The sequence below is a fragment of the Ovis canadensis genome, chromosome 13, assembly GCF_042477335.2.
Source record: "Ovis canadensis isolate MfBH-ARS-UI-01 breed Bighorn chromosome 13, ARS-UI_OviCan_v2, whole genome shotgun sequence".
NCBI classification, from domain to species: Eukaryota; Metazoa; Chordata; class Mammalia; order Artiodactyla; family Bovidae; genus Ovis; species Ovis canadensis.
Genome location: NC_091257.1, coordinates 81,795,100 through 81,808,697, shown reverse-complemented (window position 1 = coordinate 81,808,697; position 13,598 = coordinate 81,795,100). Strand labels below are relative to the sequence as shown.

At 42.7% G+C, this 13,598-nt stretch overlaps 1 long non-coding RNA gene across 2 annotated transcripts in view; it reads left to right on the top strand.

Annotated features, from left to right (window-relative positions):
* Positions 1-10,516, top strand: part of LOC138417731 (uncharacterized) — a 30,725-nt gene extending 20,209 nt beyond the window's left edge. Inside the window, exons 3-4 of one of the 2 annotated variants that reach the window (XR_011248262.1) lie at positions 8,228-8,304; positions 10,357-10,516. This is a non-coding gene — a long non-coding RNA (uncharacterized lncRNA). The remainder of the gene's footprint in view (positions 1-8,227; positions 8,305-10,356) is intronic. The other variant, XR_011248263.1, reaches the window with a different exon arrangement.
* Positions 10,517-13,598: the final 3,082 nt, after the last annotated feature.

The following is a 13,598-nucleotide window of genomic DNA, read 5'->3' as shown; positions in this document are numbered from 1 at the left end:
TCCCCCCCCCCCAGCCCCCGCCTTTGGATTTGATGATTAGTAAGCTTTGGTTGACCTCAATAAGAGCATTTTAGGGGAGTGATGGGGCAAAACTTGAATAATGTTGAGATTGGAGGGGGAGGTGAATTCGTCACAGAGTTCTTTGAGGAGGCCAGAAGGAAGACTTGGAGATGTGAAGGACAAGAGTGGGGAGGTTGAGCATAGGATAGACAGGAACAAGTTCATAGGCTGATATCCACTCCCAAATGCGATGTGTTGTTTAGTGACAAAGTTGATTCATTCCACATATTCTAGTTTACCACCTGTTTGTGCCTGGCAGTGTGCCCAGCATTGTGGATTCTGTGGTGAATGAATTGAAATAGGCAGATTTCTGTTCTCGTAGCATTTATATGATAGTAGGGGAGAAAGATGTGAACCACGTAATCACACACACAAATGTGTAATTTCCAACGTTGACAGAACACACTCTGAAAGAAGGGTAGCCAGTGCTGGAGGATGTACAAGGGCCCCTGCCCCAGGCCAACTCCAGAGGTTTCCCTGCCGTGACGCTTGAACCAAGCTATTAAGGGGACAGCATTCATGGGACTCAACAGATTCGAGAAGAGCCTTCTGGCCAGAGGGACCCGCCTGCCTGTGCAAAGGGAGGCACACTGAGGCCAAAGAGGCAGGCAGGGCTGGGTGGGCAGAGCTCTGGAGGCCAGGGCTGAGCTCATGTGTGCCTCCCGAGAGTGAGAGAAGCATGTTCGAGACCTGCCTGAATATTTCCTGTGATCTGAGACTGGCTGGCCCCTGGATAAGTCATTAGAGGAAGCAGAGGTGGCGTAGCGAGACCAGCTGGGAAGTTTCTGTTGTCACGGTGGACAGGATCTGGACGACACATTCTGGTCAGTCTTGGAGCTGGATGGAAGGAAGATGCGTAAGGAGAGGAGGTGTTCCAGATGACCACTGAGTTTAGGGCTTGCCTTACTGGTGGTGTGGCAGTGCTTTCCTCCGAACTGGGAAGCCCTACAAAGAAATGAGGTCTGTGAGGCAGACCCCCAAGTCTGGTGGTAAACAGCTGAGACATGCAAGCCAGGAACTGGGGAGGAGGTGGTTGAATGCATGGACCTGGAACCCAGAGAGAGAAATCACAGAGACCGTTTCCGTACTCCTGCGGGATCCTGAGTGAAAATGTGAACTGAAGTGGTATCAGGTTTCTGGAGCATTCTGAGGGGATGAGGGAGGCTGATGAAGAAGAGGCCAAGCACCAACATTTGGGGGCCTGTAAAAAGAAAGAAAGATCTTCCTGGGGCACAGAAAAGAAAGAGTGAGAGAGGTCTTTCAACAGAAAGATGGAGTGGTCTGCAGTGGTTATGTGCAGAAAGGTCAGAGGTCAAGGTCAAATGCAGGAGCTCTTCTGAGGTGCAACTGCCCAATCACCATGGCACCCCTGGAATTGGGCAGTGTAGTGTCCCTGCCGATTGGTACCCCCCAGGGCCCATGGGAGACCTCAGGGGACCATAGCAGAGGCAGCCTGTGTAGGGGGTGATTAAGGAGAGAAGAAGTGAAGGACCAAAGTCTAAGGCCTTTAAATTAAATTTTAGTCTTCAAGGAAAGAGCAATACTGGCATACAGATATTTTGAGGGAAGGGAGCCTGAGTAATGGAGTGATTGAGGATAGAGACAATTAGTGAAATGAGTTCCCACAGGGGTTGGGTTCAAGTGTGTGGTGGTGGATAAATTAGTTTGGGGCAATAATGTATATTTGACTGAATGGGGCAAAATTTAATTGTTTACCTTTTAGAGAGTATCTTGATCTCCATGTTCTTTGGGGAGCTTTTATCTGACCTGTGTACCAAATACAGCTCTAATTAGCACCATTTTTATCTTGTCTCAGGGCTGGGATCATGTCTTATTATTTTTTGTGTTTCTTAGCACCTAGCAACAGGCAGTAAGGTCTTTGGGTGCCGAATCAATATTATCTGCCTTGGAATGAAAAATCTGAAGTCAACATTCAAACTTTTTGACCAAGAAGAATCAGTGATAATTCTCCAGAAGTACAGTGTGGGAAAGAACTGGTATAAAGTCCTGGTGGCAGGAGTTTGGGGTGGTGGGGGGTGGAGAGAAAGTATAAGAATCAGCTGTCTTCATCTTTATACGTTCTGTCCCATTTATGCATTTCACATTCATCATCTCATATGAACTTCACCTCCCCTCATAAGAAGGAGAGCATCACCTCCCATCACAGAGGAGGGGACAGAAACCAGAGGAGGGGAACTTCCTCTAGTGGCCCAGTGGCCAAGAATCCACCTGCCAATGCAGGGGATGTGGATTCAACACCTGGCAGGGGAACTAAGATCCCAGCAACAAAGCTCACACACCGCAATGAAGACCTAGCATAGTGCCCCCCCAAAAAAACAGAAGGAAGTGCCTTGCTGACATCAAGCACAAATAACAGGAGCTGGAGTCAACCTCTGTCTGTCAAGGATCACAGTCCTTTCCATAATCAGGTTGAACTGAGAGAGAGGAAGAGGAGTCTGTGAGGTCCGGGTGGAGACGCTCCACCTGGACATGTGCGGAAGGCTGGAGGCACGCTCCAACAGGAGACCGGATATTAAAGCATCATATCAAACTTCGGTGATAACATCTGCAGTGCTAGCACCAGAGCAGATAGCTCATCCGTCTTAAGAAGCCTCCCTACCTCGTGAATGACACACGCATTCTGTATTTACACTGAAGACTTCTGTATTTTTTTTCAATGTTTGTCTTTAGACCCATCTGAAATGTATTTTCATGTTTAGTGTGACACAGAGATCTAATTTGATCTTTTTCCGAATGGATAACCAGTTGGCTAAGCACCATTTATTGTCCCAGCACTATCTTTTCTCCCAGTTCCCTATGTCTACACTCTATTCAGGTCTGTTGATCTGTTTGTCTACTTCTGGGCCAACACCAGATTTTAATAAGCAAAAGCTTTATCTTCCAACCTGATCAGGTAAGTGCCCCTCCCTTCCTGGCCCTTTATTCTTTTTTTAAAGTAGGTTGGTTGTATTGCACATTTACTTTTTCATGCACACACTTTAGAATCAGCTTGTCGAAGTTCCATGAAAATCCTGTGGGAATTTTGAGAGGGACTTCACTGAATGGAGAAATAACATCTTTGGGATATCCGTTCCTCCCATCCGTGAACATGGTATCTGTCTCCATTTAATCAAAGTCTTATTTGTTTAGTTTGATTTTTAATGCCTTTTAATAAAGGTTGGTTGATTTTGTCGTAAAGGTTTTTCCACATTTCTTATTAGGTTTATTCCTGAGAACCTTATCAGTTATGTTCCTTTTGTGAGTGTAAAAGCCTTTTCTTTTTTTCTTTTTGCTTTCCAAATTTTAATCAATTTACTAATCACGATGCTTCATTCACTGACACACTCTCGGAGTAAATGTGCTTTGTCCCTGGGTACACAAACGAGAACACAGCACACATATAAAGTAGAACTAATTGACTGGAAATGAATTAGAATTTTTGAATTAAAATTTAATTATACACGTAATACATGAATACATTTTCCTTTCAATAAAATTAGAGTATTACAGATAAAGAAGTCTCTACTGAACACCCCCTACCCCCAGCCTCCACCAAGATGCCTCTCCCCCTGCTGAGGGAACTGCTCTTAGGTTTTTGCTGCTTATCCAAAATGTTTTCCAAAGCCCACTGAAGCATGTCTTCTGTTCTCTTTTTGTGTGTTTGTTTACACAGACATGGTGTGTACAAGCTGGAGGTGTTACTCAGCTTAGCACGCCCTGTGAGACTCCTGGTATAGCTGACACACTGGGCCACAGAGTTCCTTGCCACTGGCAAGTGGCGGCCCTAGCCAATTACACTGTGTTTGATTTCCTGTTTCCTATTGATTGACTATTAAAGTGTTTCCAGTGTCATTCCATTAAGACACACCTGTAAGAGCCTCTTAGGATTGCTCATTTTGCACATGTACAAGTATTTCTCTGGGATACTTAGAAATGGAACTGATGGGTTGTAGGAAATACGTATCTTAAATTCTAATAGAAATTTCTAAAAATGTTCTCCATTTGCTCCTTTCTCCTGCTCATAGTGTGTGTGTCCATTTCCCCAGACCATGTCCAGGTTTTCCATTTTTAACCAGTGAAAAATAGTATCTTGCTTTAGTTGGTACTTTTCTGAATTACCTACAAGGCTGAAGTCTTCATGTGTTTACTGTCCGTTTTTTGTCTCTTTCTATTGATTTTAAGAGTTCTGTATGTATTCGAATATTAATAGTTTTTCGTGTATATTGCAGATGTTTTCTACATTGTGATGTGTGTCATTTAATTGTATAGTACCTTTTTCCTTTTTGTCTTAGAGAAATTTAAATTTTGATACAATCAAATTTGTCAATCTTAATGTTATGCCATTTTTGCAGTCTTATTTAAGAAAGCCTTTCCTATGTCAAGGTCATAAATATTTCCTGTATTTCCTTCTCAAAAATTTATAGTTTCTACATACATACATATTTAAGCTCTTATACTATATCTAAAAAATAAATTCCTTATGCACAAATCTTAGGGTCTAACTTTAATCCCTTCCCATTCCCCCTAAATGGATAGGTAATTGTCCCAACACCATTTATGGAGTAATGTATCATTTCTCCACTGATTTATAATTGCTGTCTCTACCTGATACTAAACTCCAGTGCAGGTCTATGTGAGAGCTCTTTCTTGTCCACTGATCTGTTTGTCTACTCCTGAGCTTGATAATATGCTTTCTAAGTGATGGGACAAATCCCACCCTCTTTGTTGTTTTTGTAAAATTGCCTTGGTCATCCTTGGATATTTGGCCTACCACATGAATTTTTAAATAGCCTGTCAAGTTTCAGGAACAGTTTTGCTAGTATTTTAATTGGGATCACATTGAGTTCTGGATATCTTTGAAGAAAATTGACACCTTTTTCATATTTGAATCTTTCTCCCAGTGCTCCTTGCTCTGTCTCTCAGTTCTGGTCATCTTTTATGTCTTTCAGAGAAGTTTTATTTATTTATTTTAACTGGAGGCTTTCTCTAGTTAAAATCTTGCGTATTTCTTGATAAATTTCTTCCTAGGTTTATTACAGGTTTTGTTGGCAACTGTGAATAGGATCTCCTCTCCCCTTGTTTGTTTGGCCCTTGTTTTTCCATATTTCATTTCAACCTGTTTACTAATCAGTGGGCTTGACTTGCAGGCACACCCGCAAAGTGAACATTCTTCCTCCTTGGGCACAAACATGCAAGCACAACCAGACTTGCAGAGCCGGGATAATTGGCCGAAAATAAATTAAATCTTTTCAGATTAGACTTTAATTAAAGAAGTAAAGCATGAATACATTTTCCATTTAAAAGTAGAACAATATGAATGTAATTAACGTTTCCTTTGGTCACCTGAGATCCTGGTCCCTTCCCCCTCCACAGAGGTGACCACTGTTCAGAGTTTTATGCTTTGCCTTCCATAGTAAATATGTAGATAGTATTGATGGAGGTATTTGGAATAAATTATACCAAGTCTTAGGTCGTATACTATATCCTGCATTTTTCGTTTAATCTTATATTTGGGGGGAGTTCCCCAGGTTAGCGATACAGCAGCCCTTGTTCCTGCTTTTTAACAGCTGTCTGCTTGGTATATAACTTTCTCACAACTGTACTGTTTTCCCTTCTCTGGTATCCATAGACCAGAGGGTTCCTCCTCTCTGCCCACTATCATGACGAATACTGCCAGGAACACCTCGGCACCTGCCAGCCCCTGAAATGTTTCTATAGGGTAGGATCTGAGAGGAGAACTCTAGCCTCTATGGTGTCCACTGTTTCGGTTTTCATAAACACAGCCCAGGTCAGCTTCGAAAGCTGCTGTGCCAATTTAAGATCCTTCCACAAGTAAATGTCAGTCTCCCCTTTTTCAGACCATTGACAGCTTTTAAATTTATGGATCTGATGGATGATAAAAAGTGGTTTCTTCTTGGTTTCATTTGTGTTTTCCCGGTCACACCATGGTCTCCTCCCAGGTTTCCTGGCCATTCTTACTTCCTCCCATTGGGGTCATCTGTGTCATCTCCTTTGTCCGTCTTTCTTCTGTGGTGTTCTTTCCTTCCTGACTTACAGGATTTCTTAATTTGGTATATTAATTCCTTGTCTGTTCTATGCGTTGCACATAATTATTTATCATTGTGACCCTTGTCATTTTAACTGTATTGTATCTTTCATCATAGAACTTCTCGTTTCTATGTCAAATTTAGAATCTCATCTTGCCTTAAGAAGGCCCTCTCTGTACTAAGATCACAACCATTTCCTGTGTTTTTCCTAAAGCTTTTGTAATTTTCCTTCTTGCATATATTATTTTATTATTTTCACATTTAAGTCTTTATTGAATATGAAGCTAATTTTAAGTGTGATATCAGTGCTTAATTTTTAAAAATGTCAAAATTGATAACCAATGTTTTCAATACCATTTCTTGGATAACCTGTCATTTCTTCAGTAATTTAAAATGCTGCCTCTACTTGACACTAAATTCCAATGCAGCTTTATGTCAGAGCTCTTTCTGGTCCACTGATCTATTTGTCTACTCCTCAGCTTGATAAAATGCTTTGCTAAGTGGCGGGACAAATCCCACCCTCTTTGTTGTTTTTGTAAAATTGCTTTGGTCATCCTTGCATATTTGGCCCACCACATGAATTTTTAAATAGCCTGTCAAGTTTCAGGAACAATTTTGCTAGTTTTTTAATTGGGATCACATTGAGTTCTGGATAAGTTTGAAGAAAATTGACGCCTTTATCATATTTGAGCCTTCCCCTCAATGCTCACTGCTACGTCTCTCAATTCCAGTCATCGTCTGTGTCTTTCAGGCGAGTTTTATGGTTTTCTCTAGTTCAAGACTTACGTATCTCTTGATAAATTCATTCCTGGGTTTATTACAGACTTTGTTGTCAACTGTGAATAGGATATCCTGTTCTCTTATTTGTTTGGCCCTTGTTTTTCCGTATTTCATTTCAATCTGTTTACTAATCAGTGGGCTTGACTTGCAGACACACACGCAAAATGAATGTTCTTCCTCCTGGGCACAAACCTGTGAGAACAACCGAACACACAGAGCTGGCATAATTGGCTGAAAACAAATTAAAATCTTTTCTGATTATACTTTAATTAGAGAAGTGAAGCATGAATACATTTTCCGTTTAAAAGTAGAACAATATGAATGTAACTAAAATTTCCTTCGGCCACCCTCCCAAGTCCTGGTTCCCCTGCCTTCCTCACAGTTTTATGTATCTCCTTCCATATAAATGTAGAGTATTGATGGAGGCATTTTGAATGAGTCATCCCACTTTATAGAGATTTAACTGTAAGCTGCATTTTCCCTCCACCATATATTTCTAAGATATACTCAAATTGATACAAATAGCCCTTGCCAGTTCCTTTTAGTAGCTATGTTATATCCATTCCCATGAGTGGGCCACATATTTCTTTCCTTAAGATCTGTGTACATTTAGTTTTATCTTTTCTTTCCTCCTTCATAAGCAGTGCCACTGAAAACAGCTTCACACTTGCCTCTTCTGTAATGTTTCTCTAGGGTAGTGGTTGAGAAGTGGAATTTTGCTTCTCAAGGTTCCCACGTTTCTAGTTTTAGATATTACCAAAGCGTCCTCCATAATCTCTGTACCATTTACACTTCTAGCCAGAGGGTATGAGAGGATTCCAATCCCCACACAATAAGCAGTTGTTTTAAATATTTGCCAATTTGATGGGTGAAATTGAATCATTTTTTAAAGTTTATACATACTTGTTTGCTAGTGAGATTTTCAAATGTGTATTAGACATTTGTATTTTCTATTTTCTGAATAATCTATTTTTGCTCATTTAAAAAATTAAGTTGTTTGTCTTTATCTTATTGAGTTTATGAATTTCCTAATATACTCTGTTAATCTTTTGTGTGTGTGTTGGGGGGGGGGCAGTTATTTACTTCCAGCTTGTCTGTTGCCTTCCAATTTTTTTAGGAACTTTTGTTAGAGGTTATCAATTTTGACATAACCAAGCTTATTTTTTTTTCTTTTATTCCTTTTATTTATATGTCGTGTTTAGGCCTCTCTTACTCCTAAGGTTTAAATATATTCTGCATTCCTTTCTACTAATTTTGTTTTTATGTGGGTCTTTAGTGCAGCTGGAGTATATGTTTATGATTAAAATGAGATACGATCTAACCTTTCTCCAAATGTACAGCTGATTATTACAACATGATGGATTGACTAGTTCATTCTCTCCACTGAGCTGAGAGGAAACTCCCTCACCATGTCTAGGTAGGTCTGAGGCCCTTGTTCTGTTTCACCCGTCAGTGTATGTCTGTCTGCATCAGACTCTTTCACCCACCGTAGCTTTAGACCACCTTTTGATACCTGTTAAATGAAATGCTTCATTTCATTGTGCTTCCTTTTCAGTTATCTCTGCTAACTATTACTGCACATTAACTCCTCTTCATGAATTTTAAAACCTGCTTGTCAAGTTCTGTGAATTTAAAGATTAATTTGGGGAAAATCGACATTAATACAATACTAAGACTTTCAATCCATGAACACAGAAGAGCTCTACACTTATTCTGATCATCTTATCTCCTCTTCAGTCCCATTTTATGGTTTTTTTCATAAAGAACCTACCCATTTCCTAATGTGTTTATTCCTATACTTTTTATTGTTGTTGTCAATGAGTTTTCTCTACTTCCCCCGCTTTGTTTTTTCTCTTGCTTGCTCCATTTTTTTAAACCTACTAATCACTGTATTTCATTCATAGACACACACAAAGTAAACGTTCTTCCTCCCTGGACACAAACACGCAAGCACTGCCAAATACACAGAGCTGACATAATTGGCTGAAAATGAATGGGAATTTTTCCAAATTAAAGTTTAATGACACAAGCGCAACATGAATACATTCTCCTTTTTAAGAAACAGAACATTGCAGATCTCAAGTCCCTTTTGGCCACCCACTGCCATCCCATTTCCTCCTTCTTCCCCAGAGGCTGCCACTGTGATGGGCTCAATGTTCACTTTCTTACAACTTGTAAATACATAGTAGGTACCCACGGGGAATTGTATGGTATCGTTGACTCAAATAATGAGAATTTTATCTTTTCCTTTTCACTTTTCATTGAGAGTCAGTTTTTGTATTGACCTGGATTTTATTGATATTATGGTTACCGAATGGAATGTCAATATTATCCATCACAACGTGAAAGTAAAGACATGGAAGCTGGGAGACAGAAGTGGAGGGAAGCGGGTCAGAGGACTGACAGGGACGCAGGGGAAGGCACAAGAGCATCTGTGGACACACAGTGGAGTCAGTCAGGAGTGAAGGGGAAGTAGATTTCTTAAAATTGGACCATAATTCAGAAAGATACATGCACCCCAGTGTTCACTGCAGCACTGTTTACAATAGCCAGGACATGGAGGCAACCTAAATGTCCATCAACAGAAGAATGGATAAACAATGGATATTACTTAGCCACAAAAAGCAATGACATTGGATCATTTGTAGAGAAATGGATGGACCTAGAGTCCATCATAGAGTGAAGTAAGTCAGAAAGAGAAAAAACAAATGTCATATTTGATTTTGTTCAGTCTCTAAGTCGTGTCTGACTGTTTGCAACCCCACAGACTGCAGCACGCCAGACTTCCCTGTCCTTCACTCTCCCTTGGAATTTGCCCAAACTCATGTCCGTTGAGTCAGTATATTAACACATAAATGTAGAATCTAGAAAATGTACTGATGAGCCTATTTGCAGGGCAGTACTGATGAGCCTATTTGCAGGGCAGAAAGAGAAACGCAGATGTGGAGAGCAGATGTGGACACAGGTGGGGAAGGGGAGGGTGGAGTGGACTGGGAGGTTAGGATTGACACGGCTGATGTACAGTGTGCGCAACAGGTAGCTAGTGGGAACGTCCATAGAGCGCAGGGAGCTCTGTGGAGACCAAGGTGAGTGGGATGGGATGCAGACATACAACTGATTCACTTCATTGTACAGCAGAAACTGCACAGCACTGTAAAGCAGTTATCCTGCGAAAAAAATTGAAAGATTACCAGCAGAAGCATTTGACAGCTCTGATGGGAAGAATCAAGGAGGGAGGGGAGCAGCTTCCAAGTGACCCAAAGCCTCATCTGCCACATGGGACATTAGTGGGTCTTATGAACTAGAAATCGGGTGTCGTAAATGCTGGCCCGAGAACTCTCATGACCCAATTTTGACTAGGGTCTTGTTCGGGGACATTATTCGGCAGCTTTAAGGAAGCACTTTCCTCCCTGATTAAAGAGATGCATCTGGAAGGCTTTATTGGCCCTGCCCCTTCGTTTCCGCTTAGGTGCTGTTGGGTGAAAACATGATGCTTGGAGCTCTGACAGCCATCTTGTGACCAGGAGGGGAAGGCCAGGAGATCCAACTCTGTGCTGACTCCAGCTTGAACACCTGGCACCACTGACTTCTGGACTTTCTTTGAAATAAATAAAATGTTCTTACTGTAAGTCACTCTTGGGTGTTTTTTTAGCTGTTGGTGAAGGCAGCCTTCCTAATACAAGGTATCTAAGAGCTTCTTAGAGCTGGGAGGTGACCCCAAGGAGCAGATCACATATTCTGAGGTGAGAGTTTGGGGATGGCGAGAAGGCTGCTCTTCTATCTTCTTGTTAATATGTGGACAGTGTTTGCCTCTGGGTACTTTGGGTACTTAGCAGTTTTCTAAGATGTCCACAAATTACTTTTGCAATTACAGAAATACAAAGACCCAAATTCTTAGGAGATGACACATGAGAGAGAGAAATTTTAATACAGGAAAAGGAAGGGCCCAGAGCTTAAAAGAAACTTCCTGGGTAAAATCCTAGATAAAGAATTGGATTCAAAAGATTTGAGAGCTGCAAGATTGGGAGGAGGGCAGTGGAGCAAGCAGAGTGGGCATGGATCTCATCTCTTACTGGGTCCCTGTACGGCCAGCAGCCTCCATGGGATACACCAAGGACGGAAATGAGTCCAGCATGGGTGGGGCACATGAGGGGTGTGAATGCGACTGGAGGGAAAGCAGTGACTCATGTGTCAGGCTGAGGAGTCTGGGCTTTTATCTGAAGACTGCCACAACTGTCCGGGTGAGAAGAGATGCAGGGCTGAGCTGAACCACAGGGCAGGTGGGGAAGAGGTAGATTCAAGATACGGAGGTAGAGGGCCTTCTCGGGTGGTCCAGTGGTTAGGAATCTGCCTTGCAATGAAAGAGACCGGTTCTGTTCCTGGTCCAGGAAGATGGTGCATGCTGCAGGGCAGCTAAGCCCACAAGCCACAGCTGTTGAAGCCCGAGCACCTGGAGCCCGTGCTCTGCACCAAGAGAAGCCACCGCAGTGAGAAGCCCGCTCGCTGCACCTAGGGAGTAGTCCCCACTCTGAGCACCTGGAGAAAGCCCTCAGCGACGAAGAACCAGTGCAGCCAAAAGTAAATATGTATTTTTAGAAGTGAGATGGTTAAAAGAGCAACATTAGAGGTAGAAATAGGAGGCCTGAGGCCGACAAAGCACAAGAGATGAGAAAGAATGAAACGTTGAAGATGGCCCCAGTTTGCTGGCCCAGAAACTGCCACAAACAGAGCCTTGCCAAAATACAGCTGCTTTTATTTCTCCATGATCAAGGTCACTCTTACCTGCACCCCTACCCCTTTCTGTTCAGAAGCACAAAATCTTTTCAGTTCAAGGTAAATGCAGTTGCATCTGGATGTTTCCTAAGTCTCTCTTAAGTAGATTCTTGGTCCGCTTCCTGCTTCTCTGCTTTCCATTGCCCCTTCCCTTCTCCTGAGGGTGTGTCATGTTCTGGGATCTCCTGTTTTGACCTGGTCCCAGGGTGTGCATCTGATCCTAGATCACAGGCTCTATCAACTGCCATCTTCTGAACCAGCATGTCACCCCTGAATCCTTGTCCTGACCACAAAGCATTTTTAAGTCCACCAGCTATACTCACCGGCTGTACTATGCCCTCATCACCCCTACCTTGCCAAAGGAACTCACAGGACCATGTAGGACATCCCAGGCCCATCTGTCAAACACCTCCTCCCATCAAGGCTCTCAAGTTCTCCAGCCCTCGCTGGGAGGTGTTGGTCTCCTGGGAAATACCATGAGAAACCAGACAATATTCCCTTCTACTCTGGGATACTCCCAAATTTCTTTCAGGAGATGTAGCATCTACTGTTAGTTCTGTCTCCATGTGATTCCCCTCCTTCCTCTAGATGGTCAGGATTTTATTCCTTCCAGGCAGAAGGACAGCTTCTGCATTATCCCCGTTTCATGTTCATGGCATCAGTTTTCAGTTCTGAGTCCCCTGAGTTCTGTTTACAAACCACAACCAAACACCCTATCTCTGTTGTAGGTTTCAAGAGACTACTTGAAACCATCGACTTTCTTTCTCATCGCCTTCACGCTGTAACAACGCAAATCTTCCCCCAAAGCTGTGACTGCATGCAGAGAGGGTGGCCATGGAAGCTAGTTTCCAGCGTGGCTGCCAACAATTCCTGCCTCCTCGTATGCACGTACAACTCACATCAAGAAGTAGGGTCTACTTTCTCTTCCTGTGAATCTGGGCTGCTCTTAGTGTTTACTTGGCCAACAGAACATTAGGCTGATGGCAGAAAAGACATTCTGGGACTTGTGAAACTAGGTCATTAGGAGCCTTGTAGCTTCTGCACAGGCTTCTTGAAACAGTTGGTCTCAGGACATTCCCTCTTGCAACCCAGCTGCCATGTTGTGAAAAGTCCAACCCATATGAATCCACATGTGAGCACTCTGATCCACAACCTTGGTTGCCAGCTGTGTGAATCTTGCTCAGTAAGCCCTGTTGAGCCTTTGATGACTTGAGCAGAACTGCCTTCTGCCTGCAACTGCGTGAGTGACTTTAAGCCAGAACCACCCAGCTGAGCCTGTCAATCCCCAGAACCATGAGAAATAATAAAGCATGCCTTTAAGTAGCTAAAGTTTGGGCCTGTTTGTTATGCATCAAAAGAGTGACAGGTAAGGAAATGTGTGGGGGAACACACTGAGTAACATATAGAACAGTGTCCAGCAACACATCGTGTAAGTGGACCATTATAATACGGCGTGGTAAGTGCAATCATGGAACATAGATATGTACAGAACTTTCCAGAGCAAGTGACCACTGGCCTGATTTCTTAAAGATGAGTAGGAATGAGCAAGCTACAAGGGATTGGAAGGACATTCCAAGCAAAGGAAGCACCAAAGCAAAGCCCTAGGAGTGAATAGTAACTAGAGGGAGCTTGAGAACATTTGGTGTTCCTGGAATACAGAGAAGAAAGTGAGAATGTTAGGAGTGGACTGAAGATGTGAACAGAGATCAGACCCCTCAGGGCCGCAGATGCGCTCCATGTCAAGGAGTTTGGACACCATCCAGTGGGTGCTGTTTTCACATTGGTGATGTGTTCAGATTTGTGGCATGGGAAAATCACTGTGGAAGCCCTGCGAAGGCTAGATTTGGAAAAGTGACAGTCTCCAGCTAAGGAGATCAATTCAGAGATTCTGGTCATGGTCCAGGCAAGGTAGGATGAGACCTGACCTGGAGCAAGGGC